The 20,310-nt window shown below is 43.8% G+C and overlaps 1 protein-coding gene across 2 annotated transcripts in view; it reads left to right on the top strand.

Moving 5' to 3' along the window:
• The window catches only part of LOC310773797 (protein NLRC3-like), a 140,911-nt gene that overhangs the window by 1,598 nt on the left and 119,003 nt on the right, over positions 1-20,310 (top strand). For both annotated transcript variants that reach the window (XM_083633751.1, XM_083633750.1), the window contains exon 2: positions 19,296-19,348. The gene's annotated coding sequence lies outside the window, so the exon portion shown is untranslated. The remainder of the gene's footprint in view (positions 1-19,295; positions 19,349-20,310) is intronic.

Below are 20,310 nucleotides of genomic sequence, written 5' to 3'. Positions count from 1 at the left end.
ATATAGGATTGGTATCTCACAGAACTACACCTTGGGTTGGTCAACTGTATAATTAGATCATTCTGGGACCCCTGCAGTCTACATATGAACTTATACATCAGTCTTCTCAGGGTGGCATGGAAGGTGTTTATCCCTAAATCACAAAAAAAGCTTGCTGGCACTACTACCCCTGGGCTTCTTGAGCAGGATTCTGAGACAGTCATTATATGCAACCTTGAGTTTGCGCAAGCTCTCTTTCTTATGGGAGCGTACCTATGTTCCCCGGGTCCTATGTTCCCCGGGTCCTATGTTCCCCGTTTTTCACTAACCTCTCCCAGCCCCCACGCCAAACCTAACCTCCCCCCATGCCTAAACCTAACCTCCCCCAGACCCTAACCCAAAACCTAACCTCTCCCACCCCCACGCCTAAACCTAAGGTCGGCATTGCGGCTTCTATGTTCCCCGGTCCCACAAAAACGGGAACATAGGACCCGGGGAACATAGGACCCGGGGAACATAGGGATGACCCCCTTTCTTATATCTCACCCAGAGAGGGGCCGTGTACATAGGGGTGCAGTAAGCTCTAAACAAGTTCACCTTCACTTCATCAGAGCAGTAGTGAAATTTTCTCACTAACACATTGGCTTGGACATATAGCATTATTCTCTGTCTAAGCATGTCAGCATCATCCTTACTGCAGGAAACAAATTGTACAGTCAACATTTTTATCCGTGCTTGACTATGGTGACATGATATACATGAACGCTACTGCCTCTACCCTTAAACCTCTCGATGCAGTTTATCATTCAGCTATTAGATTTATAACTGGGGATGCCTTTAGAACACATCACTGTATATTGTATGAGAAAGTTGGGTGGCAGTCCTTGGCAGTAAGGAGGGAACGGCACTGTATTTTATTTATTTACAAAGCACTTCTAGGTGAACTGCCTGGTTATCTCTCATGTCTTGTTAACCACAAACCACCAGCACACTGCACTAGATCCCAAGACTATCTGGTTCTTGAAAATCATTGTGTCTGCACTGAGATTGGGAAATTGGCGTTCTCTTACTATGCTCCACACAAGTGGAACGAGATACAAAAACTCGTAAAATTGGTTAGGCTAATCCCTTTTAACCAATTTAAATGCCTGTTAAATGACATAGAGCAGTGTGAATGTAGGTGTTTTCTTTAAATTATTTATTTTATCTGTAATACTGCAATACTGTCTGTGTCTATGTTATTCTTTTGTATGTACGCAGGGCGTCCTTGTAAAAGAGAGCTTGCTCTCAATGGTCTTTCCCTGTTTAAATAAAGGTATGATGATGATGATGATGATCATCCTCCATATTATCATTGATGATGTGGCCTAGATATTTTACATTGGTACACACAGACAGGGTTTGACCAGACAAATAGAAACCTGGGAAATTAAGATGTTGATCTGCCTTGGTCCTACATATCATTATTACACTCTTTTTGGCATTATACTTGATTTCAAACTTGACCCCATAGTCTGAGCATATGTTGAGAAGCTGTTGGAACCCTGCACTACTGGGAGCAGGGGCGGACTGGGATCATAATTCAGGCCGGGCATTAGATACCAAGCAGGCCAGGCCGATACGGGCCGACGCGCGTGCCGGCGTCCGAAGGGCGGCGGCGATAAAATTTGGGCCGTTTGAAGCCCAATTTGGGCCGTTTGAAGCCCAATTTGGGCCGTTTGAAGCCCAATTTGGGCCAAGTCCAATTTTACAATGAGATGCACCCACTTTAAACCTGAATAAAGTAATAAAACCAGTAGGCGGCGCCTGGCCTGCTGTTCAGTGAGTGGCCTGGCCTGGCCTGCAAAAAAAAAAAAAAAAAAAAAAAAAAATTTTTTGGCAGGCCAGGCCAGGCCACCGGGCATTTGCCCGACGTGCCCGATTATGCAGTCCGCCACTGACTGGGAGATATAATGGCCAGATCATCAGCGTACATGAAATGGTTGATTAAGGTGTTACCCATTATGCACCCTGTTCTACAACCTCTCAACTGCCTTGACAGGTCGTCCATGTACAGGCTGAATAGGCCTGGGGATAGAAGCCCTCCCTGCCGTACCCCATTACCAACTCTGAAAGGAGAGGATGAGATACTCCCCCATTTTACCTGCATAGTCTGCCTGTCATAGTCTGCCAGAAAAGAATATATATATATATATATATATATATATATATATATATATATATATATATATATATATATATATATATATATATAAATATATATATATATATATATATATGTATATATATATATATATATATATATATATATATATATATATATATATATATATATATATATATACTGTGTGTTTATTGTTTATTGTTTATTGTGGATCCCCATTAGTCTGCACCAAGGTGAGACTACTCTTCCTGGGGTCCAAACACATAACATAAAAACACAATACAGTAACATTGTTGATAATTATAACAACAAAGACAAAAAAGAGAGTGAATCAGCTCACTCTATTACATATCATACATTTCAGAAGTTTATAAATTAGTACAGTGTAGTGTTATATAATATAACATAGCACATTGCAGTACAATACAATACAATTCAACATATGTGTACAATAATTAATAACCCAAAGTTATCACATTATTCATCACTGCATGTTTTAACTTTTTTTTAAACAAAAATGTGTTACTTGCCACCGTTATATTACTAGGTAGATTATTCCAATATGCAACTGCTCTATACTGCCCTACAAATCATAACCGCAGTAACTACGCCAACACTGAAACTGAGAAAAATGGCTTTAAAGTTTTTTGACTGTCCAGCCAAATGAGATATAGGTTGAAAAGTGGCAATGTGCTTATTAAATATGTATACGTTAAAGTATTTTTTGGGGGCAAAACAATTATCAATTACTTGACCTATGACCCCAGAAATGCAGATACTGCACTCTGTCTGTGTTAAACCTTAAACAGATGTGTAGGTAGTACAAGGGAAAAGCGCAGTAACTACAATCTTATGTGCTTCTCCTGTTTTGTTTTTCATGAGACAATTGTAATCGGTTTTGATTTCGATACCACATCATATCTGTATTTAATTGTTTTATTGTTTACATGTTTAAAACATTTAAATGGATGAGTAACAGATAAATTCAGGGAATCCTGAAGTCAGTTGATGTAATCTTCACCACTGGTGTTGCTTTTTGGTCATCATTCTGACACAATTAATTAATGAGCACAGTTGTTTTATTATCTTAATTTAGAACAGGTTTTCTTTACAAATCACAATTGATAATTCATACAAGAACATATACAGTATATTACATAGCATATTACAATTATTTTGAATAAAATGAATTACAGACTGAGTCTGAATGCTGATAATTTATGCAGCAATTAAAAAGATTGTCCTGATGAGCTAGGTAGTGATACCAAACAGTTATCACTATCTACAGCCAGATTAACACTTCCCAGTGGAGAACACAATTCCCTTCTTTATTGGATGATCTCTTATGGATTATTAGCTAGGAATACAGCATTTACGATTTTAAAGACACTGAAGACTCATTCATTAACAATTTGGACAGCTGTCAGTGCACTCTCATATTAGGAATTGACTGGATTAACTAAACAGATTGTGCCATTATGAGTGATTGATATGTTGGGCTTTGTTATGGAAAGAGCGGGAAAATTGCAGTAACTACAAAATCCAACCAAAAACCAGTCTGAACCGCAGTAACTACACCTCAAAGTGTAGTTACTGCGTTTATCTCTGTTTAAGTCCAGCTGAAGCTCTGTGAAAGCAAATCAAACTGCAGTAAGTGTAGTTACTGCAGTTTTGTCTGGTTTTTGGTTGGATTTCGTAGTTACTGCAACTTTTATACTGTGTTTTCTCAAATATAGAGCGAGACTGAACTTAGAAAATTTGTCACATGATAAAACAGATATCTAAAAGTTCAATTTCAATAATAACTCAATTTTGACCAAAATTGTAGTTACTGCGGTTTTGATTTGGAGGGCAGTATACATTACCGTTCTTTTCAGAGCATTGGTTTTTGGTAGAGGTAGAGTGAATTGAGCATCTACTGCCTGTCTTGTAGTATAGCCATGTCTACTCTTAGTGGGGTACAGTTGTGAATGTAAGCCCTGTGGTTTCCCAGTGTTCCAGATGTTAAACAGAAAGGTTACCAAGCTGCATGCTATTCTTTGTTCCACTTTGATCCATGACAGTGCGGCATGCATCCCATACACTGCTCCTCATAGAGCAGCGGAGAGTGAGGTGTGCCGCCCTGTTCTGGGCCAGCTGGAGTTTGGCCAGGTCTTGTTTAGAGGCGCTAGACCAGGGGCACTCAATTAAAATTCAAAGAGGTCCAGTTAGAGAAAATGTCCTCAAGCAAAGGTCCGGACCATTGTAACGTAGCTTACGCTATGATTTCAGTGCCATTGAACTCAATGATTGAAGTAGCCTAATGGTACAATGTCTGTATGTAGTCAACAACTGACTGTTAAATCTAAATAAACATCAATAATGCTTATTTACAGTTTTCATATTTAACTGGATTAATTATACATAACTACCCTACTATAATAAATAAATTATCTTTTCTCATTTCAAGTAAAATTATGCATTTAAAAATAACATACAACAGAGTGCTTTGGAAAAATGTGCATCTTAAAATGAAGTGCTTTAATTTAAGAGAAATAAGTTTCCCCTTTTCTTCACTCCATTTCACATTTAACACTCTCAGCCAACAAACAACCTTTTCTCTTGAGAGAAGTGAGCTCCCTATCTATCTATCTATCTATCTATCTATCTATCTATCTATCTATCTATCTATCTATCTATCTATCTATCTGTCTGTCTGTCTGTCTGTCTGTCTGTCTGTCTGTCTGTCTGTCTGTCTGACGATCAACCTCGCATGCCGTTGCGTTGGGCAGTGAGTGTGCCTGTGCCCTGGTGTGTGTGTGTGTGTGTGTGTGTGTGTGTGTGTGTGTGTGTGTGTGTGTGTGTGTGTGTGTGTGTGTGTGTGTGGTGTGTGTGTGTGTGTGTGTGTGTGTGTGTGTGTTTGCTCATGTGTGGCGCTTCCATAGACAGGTCAGGATCGCACCGCACTTCACACAAGACATACTGGTTTTGATCTGCCCGTAAGAACAATGAATGGACATGTAAGAGTGGTTTCTTTTGAGCACACCATGTGAAATTACTATCTCTCGCCTCGCGTCACCTCCCCTCCGTCCGTGTGCTCTCGCAGCACCACTCGAAGCAACAGAGAGAAACGATTCGCTTATTTGATTGGCCGAGTAGCATCACGTGTGATGATTTACAGCGCATTCATTGGTCTGTGAGCTTCCTGGCAGATAAACCAGTAGTACGTGTAAAAGCACGTGCCGGTTAAAATAGAAACGCTCCGTGAAAATGTAAGTTATCAATGATTTGTAGGTTATAGGGCTCGGTCCGGATAGGACGGCGTCTCGGTCCGGATGCGGACCGGAGTCCGGACTTTGAGGATCGCCGCGCTAGACCATACTGTTGGGCAGTAGTCTAGGCAGGATAAGACTAAAGATTGTGTCACCAGTTTAGCTATGAGTCAACATCAGATTAGCACACCTTCTGATCATTGAAGTAGTGCTGCTCATTCTAGATACCATGCAATTAATTTGTTTTGACCAAGAAAGCGTTTCATCAATTACCACCCCATTAATTTAGCATCTCCGACCTGTTCGATAGCATCACTATCCAGAGTAAGATGTAGTTTTGGATTTGTTCTTAATGTGTATTTGGATGTAATCATTATACTCTTGGTTTCCCCAACATTTAACTTTAATTTATTTTCACTTACCCAGTTTGACACAATCTTTAACTCATCCTGCAGCATTTTATTAACAGACTCAGGATTATTTGCCGCTACGTACATAGTGTCGTCTGCAAAGATCTCCATTGCTGCATTATTCAGAATCAGAGCTAAATCGATCACAAAAATGGAATACAGTAATCAGGGCCGTATCCAGGGTTTCGAAATAGGGGAGGTCCAGTAAGGGGAGGCGGATTTTGAAAAAAAATAGAGTTTCCCCCCCCCCCCCTTTTAGCCATATTTAGAGGAATATATCATTCTAAATCAACATTAGGATTATACTGTTGTGATGTCATTATTCAGTATATTCTCTTTCATGTCACCACCTGCTCAGCTCTCCTGTCAACATAATTGTAACTAACACAAACTGTTTTAGCCAAATTCATATCAAAATGACACAAACACAGGTACACAACCCAAGCCGTACACAATACACAAAGTCATCATCGATAATAAAAAAAACATACAGAGGGACCTGTTGGCTGGCAAGAACATGTATTTATTGTCATTGACCAAAAACAATAATCGGAAGGGATGAGAAGGATGTGAGAGTGTGTGAGTGTACTTAGGCTTCTGCAGTCAGTCAGTCAGTCATCATCTGTTGGCCCACTGAAATTGATTAGACATTATTGATTACATTACATTATAATGCTTGAAAATAATTTGGAATGAAGGGTTCAAATTATTGAATGTGATTATTATCAAATTATAGGCTAGCAAGAGTAATGCAACAATAACAAATACATAGTAGATGACACAAACATGTGGGCTCATGTACTCTTCAAATAAGTGAATGAAACCCTGCATAATGTAAAAACATTATTTGATATGGTTTAAGGCGGCGATCCTCAAAGTCCGGACTCCGGTCCGCATCCGGACCGAGACGCCGTCCTATCCGGACCGAGCCCTATAACCTACAAATCATTGATAACTTACATTTTCACGGAGCGTTTCTATTTTAACCGGCACGTGCTTTTACAGTATTTACGGTACTACTGGTTTATCTGCCAGGAAGCTCACAGACCAATGAATGCGCTGTAAATCATCACACGTGATGCTACTCGGCCAATCAAATAAGCGAATTGTTTCTCTCTGTTGCTTCGAGTGGTGCTGCGAGAGCACACGGACGGAGGGGAGGTGACGCGAGGCGAGAGATAGTAATTTCACATAGTGTGCTCAAAAGAAACCACTCTTACATGTCCATTCATTGTTCTTACGGGCAGATCAAAACCAGTATGTCTTGTGTGAAGTGCGGTGCGATCCTGACCTGTCTATGGAAGCGCCACACATGAGCAAACACAGACACACACACACACACACACACACACACACACACACACACACACACACACACACACACCAGGGCACAGGCACACTCACTGCCCAACGCAACGGCATGCGACGTTGATCGTCAGACAGACAGACAGACAGACAGACAGACAGACAGACAGACAGACAGATAGATAGATAGATAGATAGATAGATAGATAGATAGATAGATAGGGAGCTCACTTGTCTCAAGAGAAAAGGTTGTTTGTTGGCTGAGAGTGTTAAATGTGAAATGGAGTGAAGAAAAGGGGAAACTTATTTCTCTTAAATTAAAGCACTTCATTTTAAGATGCACATTTTTCCAAAGCACTCTGTTGTATGTTATTTTTAAATGCATAATTTTACTTGAAATGAGAAAAGATAATTTATTTATTATAGTAGGGTAGTTATGTATAATTAATCCAGTTAAATATGAAAACTGTAAATAAGCATTATTGATGTTTATTTAGATTTAACAGTCAGTTGTTGACTACATACAGACATTGTACCATTAGGCTACTTCAATCATTGAGTTCAATGGCACTGAAATCATAGCGTAAGCTACGTTACAATGGTCCGGACCTTTGCTTGAGGACATTTTCTCTAACTGGACCTCTTTGAATTTTAATTGAGTGCCCCTGGTTTAAGGCTTCAAGCTACTGAATAGTGCGAAGGATGCCTATTGCCCAGTATCAAATACCCACCTCGGTCAAATCTAGTCTACTACTGTACAACACATACAGGTGCATCACCATAAATTAGAATATCATGACAATGTTCTATAATTTTTTATCAGTTATCAAATATATATTACTATAATTATACTATATATACAGTGTATATATACAGTTTAGTATATTCCAAATGAAAAATTATAATTAATTAAATTTATTTATTCCTGATAGGAACGATTGAAAAATAAAATAAAATATATTATGTTGTTTTTAACTTTACACCACCTCTTTTTGTTACTTATTGGGTCATGAAACTGAAACCATGCATGAAACAGCCACCTGCATACCTGACTTCGGGAGCTTGGCAATTGGCATCATGCATGATTAGCCAGTAGCTTCCCAATGTGTCACACAGGTAACGTTACTTAAGAGACAGACTAGACACTTACTTTCTTGGTTGTTGCTAAAAAATCTGTCAGTGTCACTCACTCACCTCGTCTGTCGTTCACTCGCTCACTGTCTCGCAGCTCGCTCACCTTCAATTATCTCGCCAGGCAGACAGACAGTCATCACCACCATGCTGCTGCTCTCTCGGAATCAAGTTACCGCGGACGCGGCGTCAGATTACTTCCTGCCTGACCTGCCTTTCGTTTCAAAATAAAAGCGATCCCGTGTTTTTCATGCTTTTCCATGCAGCTTTTTTTATTTTTTTCTCTGAAATATTAGGGGAGGTCCGGACCTCCCCATCCTCATAGCTATATATAGCTATATATATATATATATATATATATATATATATATATATATATATACACACACACACACACAGTATATGTATATGCCAATCAACCAAATGGGTTCATATTGCATTATTGGTGTCCAGGTAAAGGCTGTCAACATGTCATAAACCTGGCTGTTGTTATGGATGCTGATCTTACCTTTCAGCATCAGCATTAACACATGGGGCTGTATCTTAGGCCCACTGCAAGTGCAAGAGTTATCTTTGATAGTTTCTAGCACTCAAAATCTCCTTCTTTTCTTTTAATTAGCAGTGCATCAAAATACATGTTTCAGCGACCCCTTAAAAGAACAAAATGGAGATTTTGAGTGTAGAAACTAGCAAAAATAATGCTTGCCCTTGCACTGCATTCCCCTAAGACAGATTTGTACCTTACCTTTCCTCACTTTACCTCACTTTACCTTCACTTCCCTCACCTCACCTTACCTTGCCTTTCCTCACTTTACCTTACTTTACCTTTTCATTTCCAACACATCACATGGCTGTAATAAAGCCTGTTGACAGTCTCATCATATCAGTGGGAGGATGTGAGGAATTCAGACCTGCTCTGACAGGTTGAATCAGACCAGCTCTATAGTTTGATTCAAACAACAACACAGTCCCAGCACTGCAAGGGGCATCAGTGTAGAGACAGACAGACAGAGATGCAGACAGACAGGCAGACAGACACGCAGACAGGCAGACAGACAGGCAGACAAGCAGACAGGCAGGCAGACAAGCCGGCAGACAGACAGACAGACAAGCAGACAAGCAGGCAGACAGGCAGACAGACAGGCAGACAGACAAGCAGACAGGCAGGCAGACAGGCAGACAGGCATACAGGCAGACAGACAGACAGACAGGCAGACAGACAGACAGACAGACAGGCAGACAAACCGGCAGACAGACAGGGGTACTGGACACAGGTTAAATTCCCGGCAGCGGTACTTCCAGCTTTGTCAGACGTTTCTAGACACAATTGTCCGTGTCTGCAGGTGGGAACCCGGTGGGGTATGACTCCTGGTCGCTGCACTTGCGCCTCCTATGGTTGGTCGGGGCGCCTGTTCCGGGGGAGGGGAACTGGGGGGGGATAGTGTGATCCTCCCTACGTCCTGCCGGTGAAACGCCTCGCTGTCAGGTGAAAAGAAGCGGCTGATGACTGCACATGTATTGGAGGAAGCATGTCTACAACTCTCCCAAGATCGGCAGAGGGGGTGGAGCAATGACCGGGACAGCAGGGGGTATTGGGACAAGTACAATTGGTGAGAAAACGGGAGGATCACGCAGCAGGACGTAGTGTATGGAGGATCACGCAGCAGGACGTAGTGTATGGAGGATCACGCAGCAGGACATAGTGTATGGAGGATCACGCAGCAGGATGTAGTGTATGGAGGATCACGCAACATGACGTAGTGTATGGAGGATCACGCAGCAGGACGTAGTGTATGGAGGATCACGCAGCAGGACGTAGTGTATGGAGGATCACGCAGCAGGACGTAGTGTATGGAGGATCACGCAGCAGGACGTAGTGTATGGAGGATCATGCAGCAGGACATAGTGTATGGAGGATCACGCAGCAGGACGTAGTGTATGGAGGATCACGCAGCAGGACGTAGTGTATGGAGGATCACGCAGCAGGACGTAGTGTATGGAGGATCACGCAGCAGGACATAGTGTATGGAGGATCACGCAGCAGGACGTAGTGTATGGAGGATCACGCAGCAGGACATAGTGTATGGAGGATCATGCAGCAGGACATAGTGTATGGAGGATCACGCAGCAGGACATAGTGTATGGAGGATCACGCAGCAGGATGTAGTGTATGGAGGATCACGCAGCAGGACGTAGGGTATGGAGGATCACGCAGCAGGACATAGTGTATGGAGGATCACACAGCAGGACGTAGTGTATGGAGGATCACGCAGCAGGACATAGTGTATGGAGGATCACGCAGCAGGACATAGTGTATGGAGGATCACGCAGCAGGACATAGTGTATGCGAGGATGAAGCAATTCTATGCAATTCATGTATAATGATTTTTTTTTATTCCAGTGAATGATGTAGCCTACATAACACACACAAAAATAACACTAGTGTTGACTTTTTTCTTTTTCTTTTTTGTGATAAGCACTATACAGGACCTCACAGGCTGTGCATAAAAACAAATGCTGTAAATTGTACAAGGAACCCTCTAACCTCTAAAAATATTAATGTTTCGCCTACATTAAGAATGGACCACAAAGCAGTTACATTAATGTAGCCTACTTTGTGTTAAAGATGACACTAGTCAAAATAATAATATGCTACCTCTGTAACCTCTGTAAAATGCTGTTACAATATGGAAATGGTCCCTGTCAGAGAATCCTTTATTGTTGTTGTTGTAACCATGGCTGCAGAGGGGAGAGAGGGATGAATGAAAGGGGCGTGCATAACAATGAATGGGATGACCTAACCTGGACTGGGCATTTGGCTTAAGTAGTCTTCATTAGTGAAATTAGTTTAAAACACCACTTCTTGTTTTATTGGAGCTAATATTTCACAACAATCTGTACATGCCTACATGCCTACATACCTGCATAGGCCTGCTCCCTCTCTCTCTGCATGCCCCCTCCCCCTCACACACACTCTCCCTCGCTTCTCTCTCTCTCAGATTCAACTTCTCGTCCTTTGTGTCGCAGCCTGTTTGTTTTATTGGAGCTAATCTTTCACAGCAATCTGCTGCTACCTGCATACTCTCCCTGTCTCTGCCTGCCCTGTCCCTCCCTTGTTTTCTCTCTCTCTCTCCTCTCCTCTCCCCCTCTCTCTCTCATATGTTCATATCTCAAACATATTTCTCCAGTTCGGAAGTCTCTGCATTGGCTGCCAGTGTGTCATAGAATTGACTTCAAAATAATGTTACTTGTCTAACAAATCACTTAATGATTTTGGGCAAAAATACATCTCTGACTTGGTTCCACACGACAAACTCCTCTAGACGTCTTAGGTCATCAGGAACTGGTCTGCTAACTGTTCCTAGGAAGATTAAAACAAAACATATTTAAGCTGCCTGCAGTCATTATGCTACACATTTTTTTTTTACATAATTTAATTTAAATGTTTTTTTTCTTGTATTTTCTTCATTTCCTAAAGGTGACTGAGGTCGCTTTCACATATAAGCTGGTGGACTCGGTGCGATTCGGGGGGGTGAAGTTGCAACATTGTTGCGATTTTCATTTGGTCTGGTTCGCTTTCACACAGCAATTTGTCAAGAGCACCAAACTTTCTGAACAATGTCACGTGGTCGAAACTGTCACTCGTCTATTGGACAGAATAGAGAAGGGAAATCTCTCCTCTCTTCAGCAGGCTTCTTGCCTGGCTGAGGGCTGACTGAACAACACAAGTGAATCCGCAAAACACAAACCATGGAGCAACACCACCTGCGATATTGGGATTTCTGGTTTTACTTTGGTGTTACTATCAAATCATTATTTAACAAGAATGTGCCCAATATGAGCAGCAGATGAGGCAGCAAGCTGTTGAACATTTAATTCTGCAGATGAGACGAGTAGCCTACATACCGAAGGAGATGGCAAGCCGGGGCCAGCTGTTGAGAAATGTGATGTTTGTTATGACGACGTACATCACAACGCAGCGTGCAGGTAGCCTACTGTACACATGTGCACGCCGCAGTGTTTGTTTTGCTCCCTTCTACCGTCTTCTACTCATGATGCACTGCATGAGTGCATCAGATGCACTGGCGCTCTTGTGTTTAGTCCGTGTTGCTTTCACACAACAAATGAACCGTGCCAGGGTTCACTTGGAAGCGAACCGAGACCCACGTTTTCAAGCGGACCAGAGTTCGTTTGTTTGTTCCGTCACAGAGTTTGTTTGCACTTTCACACCACCCCAAACGAACCACACTATCCGAGGAAACAAACTCTGGTGCGGTTAAAGCGGACTAAACAGCTTATATGTGAAAGCGACCTTAATCTTGAGTGAATTCTTATGCGGGGCCCCAGCCCCGTCTAATATTTAAGAAACCTTGGCACTGTCTGTGATGGGATTCTGTAAGGAAGGGCCCTTTGTGTTATAATTAAGCAATATTACATGAGAGCGTGTAGTTTAGCATGATTGAAAGTGACCCCTTGTCATCACTTTCAGAAGAGAAAGGGGGCCCCTTCTTGTCAGAGAGCGACGATTGGGGGCGGATATTTTTTGACAGGGTTTTGGTTAGGTTTAGGGTTAGGGGCTGGGTCAGTCGGGGCGCCTGTTTGGGGGAAGGGGAACCGGGGGGAATAGCGTGATCCTCCCACGCACTAAGTCCTGCTGGTGAAACCCCTCGCTGTCAGGTGAAAATAAGTGGCTGGCGAATGCACCTGCATCGGAGGAACCATGTGCTAGTCTACAACTCTCCCCAGATCGGCAGAGGGGGTGGAGCAACGGCCGGGACAGCAGGGGGAATTGTACAATAGTACAATAGGGTAAGGCAGGGATGATGTATTTTTTAGGCTTAACCTGAAATCACCGCCATTTTGGTTCATCAGGGAAAAAGTCTATGGGGTTTTAGAATTTTCAAAAGAAAACCGTTTACATTCCAAAAGTCATAAAAGTTATTCACATTTGTGAAGATTATGCTGCTGAACCCAAATTTGCGTTCCCATAAACTTTTCTTAACTACATACCTTATTTTATGCATTTAAGTGAAATCCCCATTCTAAAACCCCATTCACTTTTCCTTTTACGAACCCGAGTATACTTCCGGACTCATTCCTTCTCTATAGGGGAGAAAATAGGATGATCACGAGGCAGGACGTAGCACATGAGAGGATCAGGCAATTCCCCCCAGTTCCCCTCCCCCCAAACAGGAATCTGTGTAGATCCCCCTCGTTTGTTTCAACCATTGAGCTGGGTTGTAACAGTATGAAATGCATTGACTTTATGTATCAATAATAAATAACACACACACACACACACACACGCACACAATGAGACTGAGTGCAATAATTCTGTTGTATTGTTGTATTGCCATTTGCAGACTGCTGCTGCACAACTTACCCTGACTGCACCTTCTACTGACAAACTGTGATATTTATGATTAGTTTATTTCTATTCTATTGTGTTTTACACTATTTGCCTTATTGACATACTTCATTTACCTGTTTACTACTTGATTACGTACTTGATACAGTATGTCCTGTATGGAGCCCCCTATATGTCATGTGTATAGGCTACTTGTAGCAACGCAGTGACAATATAATAAATATGTTGAATCTTGAATCAATGTGCCTTAATAGATACAGTCGGTCAGTGTGGGAATGGCCACAAAACGTTACTTCCGGGAGTCTGTAGGACGATGGGGGAAACCCAATAATATATCTCAATGACCTGACTCACCAGCAGAAGCTGCTGCGCCTCTACACTACAGGATTGGGGATTCAAGAACATGTGTGGAGAAGTCTGTTCAGATGTTACGTTCACTGCGGGGGTTGAATCCCCGATCCTGTCTGCCTGAGCTGGGCTAGCAGCTAAATGCTAACTCTGCTGCATTGGGAGAACGGGAGGATTTCCCCTCACGCTGATCCATTGAACACGTGTCTATGACCAGACACCGCCTGAATGTATAGCAAAATAGCCAAACCCTTGTAAATTACAAACTCTCTCCCCTGCTCTGTGTTTGGCTGTATCAGTGGAAACATTTGACAGGCAGCAGACAGACAGAGAGACATGTGATTGTTGAATGTGATTGTTTCTTGATGCTTTGGCAATATTGTTGTTATGACATTCATCAGGGCTTAAAATTCACTTTGCAAACTAGGGGGGAATTCCCCCCTTATGTTCTTCAGATGGGGGGGGGGTTATACATTTTGGGGGGGATCTATAGACTTTGGGGGGGATTTTTTCAGGCGATACTATAATGACAAATACCCGCTTCTCCTGTCCAATGAGCGATGTAATTTCACATTTTTCTATTTAAAAAAGGAAGTAGTTTATGCACACCTGAGTCTAAATTACTATGGCTTTTGTCGTGTTTCTTCTGCAGACTAAGCCTTAGGCTTTTGGTTCTATGAAAGTCACTCTACTAAAACACTAATATCATATTGTAACGGATCGTGTATCCGCCAAGGAACGGAGAGTTGTAGTTGGTACAAGGTTCTTTATTCACAGGCTCATTCAGCTCCTAGCAGCTAGCTTCACAGCTAGCTCTACACACAGCAACCGGTCAGCTCGCTCGCATAGCTAGACTCCCATCCGGCATGCGGCCGCTGGTCCTATATACCCCCTTTCCCCTAGGAACACACCCACACACATTAGTTCCTAGGTACGCACGGAAACATCACAATGCTAGCGATTACCTGATTCGCTACATACTCCCCGCCCAACAATAGGTCAACGCCCACGTTGACACCCACAACCCACACATATCCCCCTGTACCAAAACACAACATTTTTCCATCACCAACACTTTTTGTATTCCCCCAATTTGTCTCTTCTTATTTCACCACTTCTTAATTTTCGTTCCACCATCATTATTTGCATCTCTTTCCATTCCTTTCCTCTTTTCCCATTCCTTTAAATTCACCCCACATTTCAGTTCACATTCCCATTCCAATAGCCCTTTTCTTTAACACCACTTAATTTTGCATTCACTTCCACCATCATTTAGTTACTTCCCATTAGCACCCTTTTCACCAACATTTTCAATTAACACAAGCCCCAAAATTTACATTCCCTCTTTTCTCTTTACACACATTTCAATTCCCAATAACCCCCACATTTACCTTATTTCGTTTTCCCTCTTTTCTTTACACTCATCTTCAATTTAACTCAACCCCATCATTTACCTTATTTTCTTTTTTCTTCGCATTAATTTAAACCACCACCATTTCCATCCCCCCTTTCAAAGCTTCTGTCCCACCTGAAGCACTCTAGTCCTTCTCAACCCCCAGTGGGGTTAGTCCTCTCCAGGGTGACTCTTTTCAGCCCCTTTTCTGTGCTCTACAGTCCTCGCATGCACTGCAGTATCTCCGCACATCCTCCTTTTGTTTGCCCCAGTAGAAATGTCTACGGATGCGGCTGAGTGTCTCTTCAGGCCCAAAATGACTGGATCCAGGGCCCACGTGCGCCGCCCTCAGTGCCAATTCTCGCAGGCAACTAGGTACAAGCCCTTGGAACCCCGCGCTTCCGTGCCCCTTTCTCTTCAAAATCCCCTCATCTAGACGCAGGTCCGAAAACATGTTCCACAGTCCCTTCGTGGCACCGGAACACTTGTGAATCTCCTCCACAGGGGGCCGGCGTCCGTTCGATACCCACACGTACACCGGACCGATATCCGCGTCCTCCGCCTGTCGGCATCCCCACTCATACACGTCGACATCCCAGATGACCCTGTCGTCGTCGTCCAGGACCACCTCTTGCACTCGCTCGTTCTCCCGTCCCGCTCCCCCAGGGGGGCGGCGTGTTGAGGCCAGCAGGGCGAACACCATCGGCGTCGATCTCCACCTCGGCTTTCTGCAGTGCAGCCGTGGGGGGTGTGTAGCGGCTTGGTTGGGCCGGCTCCTCCGGCGTTGGCCCCTCTCGCTCACCCGGGAACACGAGTGCCGCTCCCCCGACTGTAACAGCTCTGCAGATGACGTCTCTCTCTTCCCTCTGGCTGTTCAAAACGATCCCCGCTCTCCTGATGGTCTCGTCGCTGATGATGATGTCGCCCTCTACCGGCTGGTATGCAGAGCAGCTAGGCTTCTCCGGCGTTAGCAACACCCGTCCATCTGGACACGCAGTCCACACTCTCCTGACCTGAATGACCGGCTCTGCGCTGCTCCGCTGCTCCGCCGCTTGTTGCTCAGGCTGCTCCACTGCTCCGCTGTTCCTCTGCCTGTTGCTCCGGCTGCTCCCCCGGCTGTGTGTCTCTTCCCGCGTTCACACTCTTAGTGCAGTCTCTAGCTAAATGCTCAGGCGACCGGCACGTCCAACAAAGTCTCACCTGTCCGCCGCCTGCACGTCTCTCCTCTCCCGCTGTTCTCCAGTCCCCGACAGCTTCTTGACACTCTCTGGCTAAATGCCCCAATCCACCGCATGCCCAGCAGGCTCCCTGCTGTCCCCAGTACCTTTGCTCCGCATGCCCGGTCCGTCTCCCGGAACCGCTTCGGCACCACCTCGCCACGTGGCCCGGTTCTCCACAGGTCCAACACTCTCTTTGCGGCTCCTCCGTCCGCTTCTCTCCGTGCTGCGTGACCTCCCGTAGCAGCTCCATAAGCTTCTCTGCCCAGGCAGGCGTCGCCTCCAACAGCCGTCTGATCTCCTGCATCAAGCGGTCCTCCACGTCGGCAAGCACCGCGCTGAACTCCTGCTTCAGGCGTGTCTCCATGCCAGCCAGTACCGCGCTGAACTCCTTTTCTCCCCCGTCCACCGACAGGCGTTCTTCTCTGCGCACCATCACACGTGGCGCCCCTAGCAGCTACCTGTAGCACACGCAGCTAGCTTGCTACCGCTAGGTCGCTCGAGCCGTTTGATCTCCAACTTTTCCTCCGCCGTTCCTCCTTACTCTCTCCCCTCTCGACCGAATCAGGCGTTACCGCTTCACTTCTGCACCAATGTAACGGATCGTGTATCCGCCAAGGAACGGAGAGTTGTAGTTGGTACAAGGTTCTTTATTCACAGGCTCATTCAGCTCCTAGCAGCTAGCTTCACAGCTAGCTCTACACACAGCAACCGGTCAGCTCGCTCGCATAGCTAGACTCCCATCCGGCACGCGGCTGCTGGTCCTATATACCCCCTTTCCCCTAGGAACACACCCACACACATTAGTTCCTAGGTACGCACGGAAACATCACAATGCTAGCGATTACCTGATTCGCTACAATATTATATCAGAAGAGTTCTTTGTTTTGTGTTCACAATCGTGATGTCAGTTAGATTTGGTTAGGTTAGATCTATGGATTATTAAATCATCCATTTTTGCTCACTACATCTGCCTTTCTTACTGTCATTACTGGCAACTAAACCTGTTTGAATTTTGCATTGGGGAGGGTTCTATTGAAGTGACTATAAACCATCTGTGTGTCGTTTTACATTTTATTGAAAATGCTTCCACCAGATTTTCACGGCTGCATGAGAAACGCCATTTGAGTGGTGAGTGCGACAACATCGTTGACATCACTGGCACTCAGCCTAAGGAGGATTAACGTTATTAATTAACGTTATTATCGATATCAGATTCTTCATCGTCAATAACGTAACGCTAAACATCACTGACACTGACATTACTCGGTGTTGACGTTTCAGCTAGAAGTGCCTTGTTGTTTGACTTGTCCTGTTTGTTTTTCTGGTCCCCCTTCTGAGGACTAGTTTTCCTTTTTAGCCAGCGATCTAACATGTTTGCAAGCAGCTGTCTACCCACCGAGAAATCAGCAGAGGTGCGTTGATGTCAAGAGAGGACTGATGGACGCGATATTTTCTTCCTTTTTTCCCCATGATGGCGAAGGCTAGGCGAAGCCATGACCCGCCCCTCTCTGCCTCTGATTGGCCTAGTGTGAAACGTTCATCCAATCACATTCGCGTGGCTATCCTGCTTCTCTTTCTACAGTCTGTGCTCAGTGGGTCAGACAGACAGCCGTTTCGCTTGCATAGATCCGTCTGCGCAAACCATTGCAGGATTACTCCCCCTTTATAAATTGAAAATATGCGGGAATTCGGTCAAATGTGCGGGATTCCCGCAATCCCGCGCCGAATTCTAAACCCTGATTCATGCCAATAAAGCAATTTGAATTAGAATTTGAGACAGAGACAGACGGGGAAACAGATGGACCTGACAGGCAGGCAGAGAAACAGACAGACAGACAGACAGACAGACAGTCAGTCCGACAGACAGACAGACAGAGACAGAGACACACAGACAGTCAGTCAGACAGACAGACAGACATACGGATAAACAGACAGACAGAGAGACAGACAGACATACAGATAGATAAATAGATAGATAGACAGACAGACAGACAGATAGATAGACAGACAGATAGACAGACAGACTGCAGACACAGACTGATAGACAGACAGACTGATAGACACAGACAGATAGACAGACAGACAGACAAGCTGATAGACACAGACCGATAGACAGACAGATAGACAGACAGACAGACAGATAGACAGACAGACATAAAGACAGACAGATAGATAGACAGACAGACAGATATAGACAGACAGATAGACAGACAGACAGATAGACTCGCTATCGCCCGTCCTGCAGCTCACGAAGCTGGCGCTGCAGCTCACATTCGCAGCTCGGCTGCTGTGTGGCCAATGAGACCAGCATCACTGATGATGTCAGATTTATGACATCACAGTGGGGGGATTTATGACATCACTGATGATCTCACAGTGGGATTTATGATATCACAGATGATGTCACAGTGGGATTTATGACATCCCAGATGATGTCACAGTGGGATTTATGACATCACAGTGGGACAGAGAAACAAACAAACAGACAGAGCCCCAGCTCCCATTTATATACTGACTGATGATGATGATGATGATGCTTATTCTTATTGTCTTTGATCTTTTGCTGTTAATGCTTGTAAACAAAATGTTTTATTTAGGATCTGGTCTGGGATTCTGTTTTGTAAACTGAAGATGTGAATTAAGTAGTTTTTGTAATTCAAATTCTCTCTCTCTATCTCTCTCTGTCTGTATCTCTCTCTCTCTCTGTCTGTATCTCTCTCTCTCAGATTCAGCAGAACTCTTCATCGTTTGTGTGGCAGATTATTTGCTCCAGCTAAAGGTATTGTAACATAGTTTATCTCCGTACGCTGTGTTTTTGTGGGTGCACGGTTTCTTTCTCTCTTTTTAGTCTTTTTTGTGTCTTTCATGTTTTGGTGTTGATGCTTGTAAACAAAATGCTGTGTTTGATTTTATCATCTGTTCTGTGATTCTGTTTTGGAAACTGAAGAGGTCGATAAAGTAGTTTTTGAAAAGCACATTATCTGTGTGTGTGTGTGTGTGTGTGTAAAGGTAAAAGGTAAAGTCCCACTGATTGTCACACAATGTGTGAAATGTGTTCTCCGCATTTGACCCATCCCCTGGGGGAGTGGTGAGCGGCAGCAGCGCTGCGCTCGGGAATGGTGTGTGTGTGTGTCTGTCTGTCTGTCTCTCAGACACACACACACACACACACACACACACACACTCACATTCACTCACTCACTCTGTCTCTCTTATCTGTTCATTTTCAAATCTACACCATTCCTTAACAAAACACCAGACTGTAAAATAAACTTTATCTCACGAGTTCAACATGCAGGCAGAACAACAACATGCTAATTCCACCACAGGAGAGACCAGCTGCTCTCCCAAACCAGGTGGAGAAAAAATGCATATTGGCAATCAACCAAAAGAGCTGATGTGATGTGCGATCAGTTCTTTGACCTTGTCTGTTGGCGATACAGTCCAGGAACGGCCTCCATATTTCCTGGAATAAGTCTTGGCGTCCTGAGAGTCTGAATGTGACTCATTCATAACTTGTAATGTTGGACATTAGTTCGATCCAGTGCTTAAAATGACGAGGGTGTGATCACTTTCCACTGTCTCCTGTCTTACAGAGCATCAATTACACACTGCTGTGATCAATTTAAAACACGCGCCCATCAAAATAGTGTTCATGTATGTTTTGGCTTCATGAGGCCATGTTACATAATCAAATGCATACAATTATATGGAAATAGTTTCCTCTTTCTCATTTAGGTA

Source organism: Poromitra crassiceps (assembly GCF_964638095.1).
Source record: "Poromitra crassiceps genome assembly, chromosome: 3".
NCBI lineage: Eukaryota > Metazoa > Chordata > Actinopteri > Beryciformes > Melamphaidae > Poromitra > Poromitra crassiceps.
Note: the sequence above shows the minus strand (reverse complement) of the source record. Positions and strands in the feature narration are given on the sequence as shown.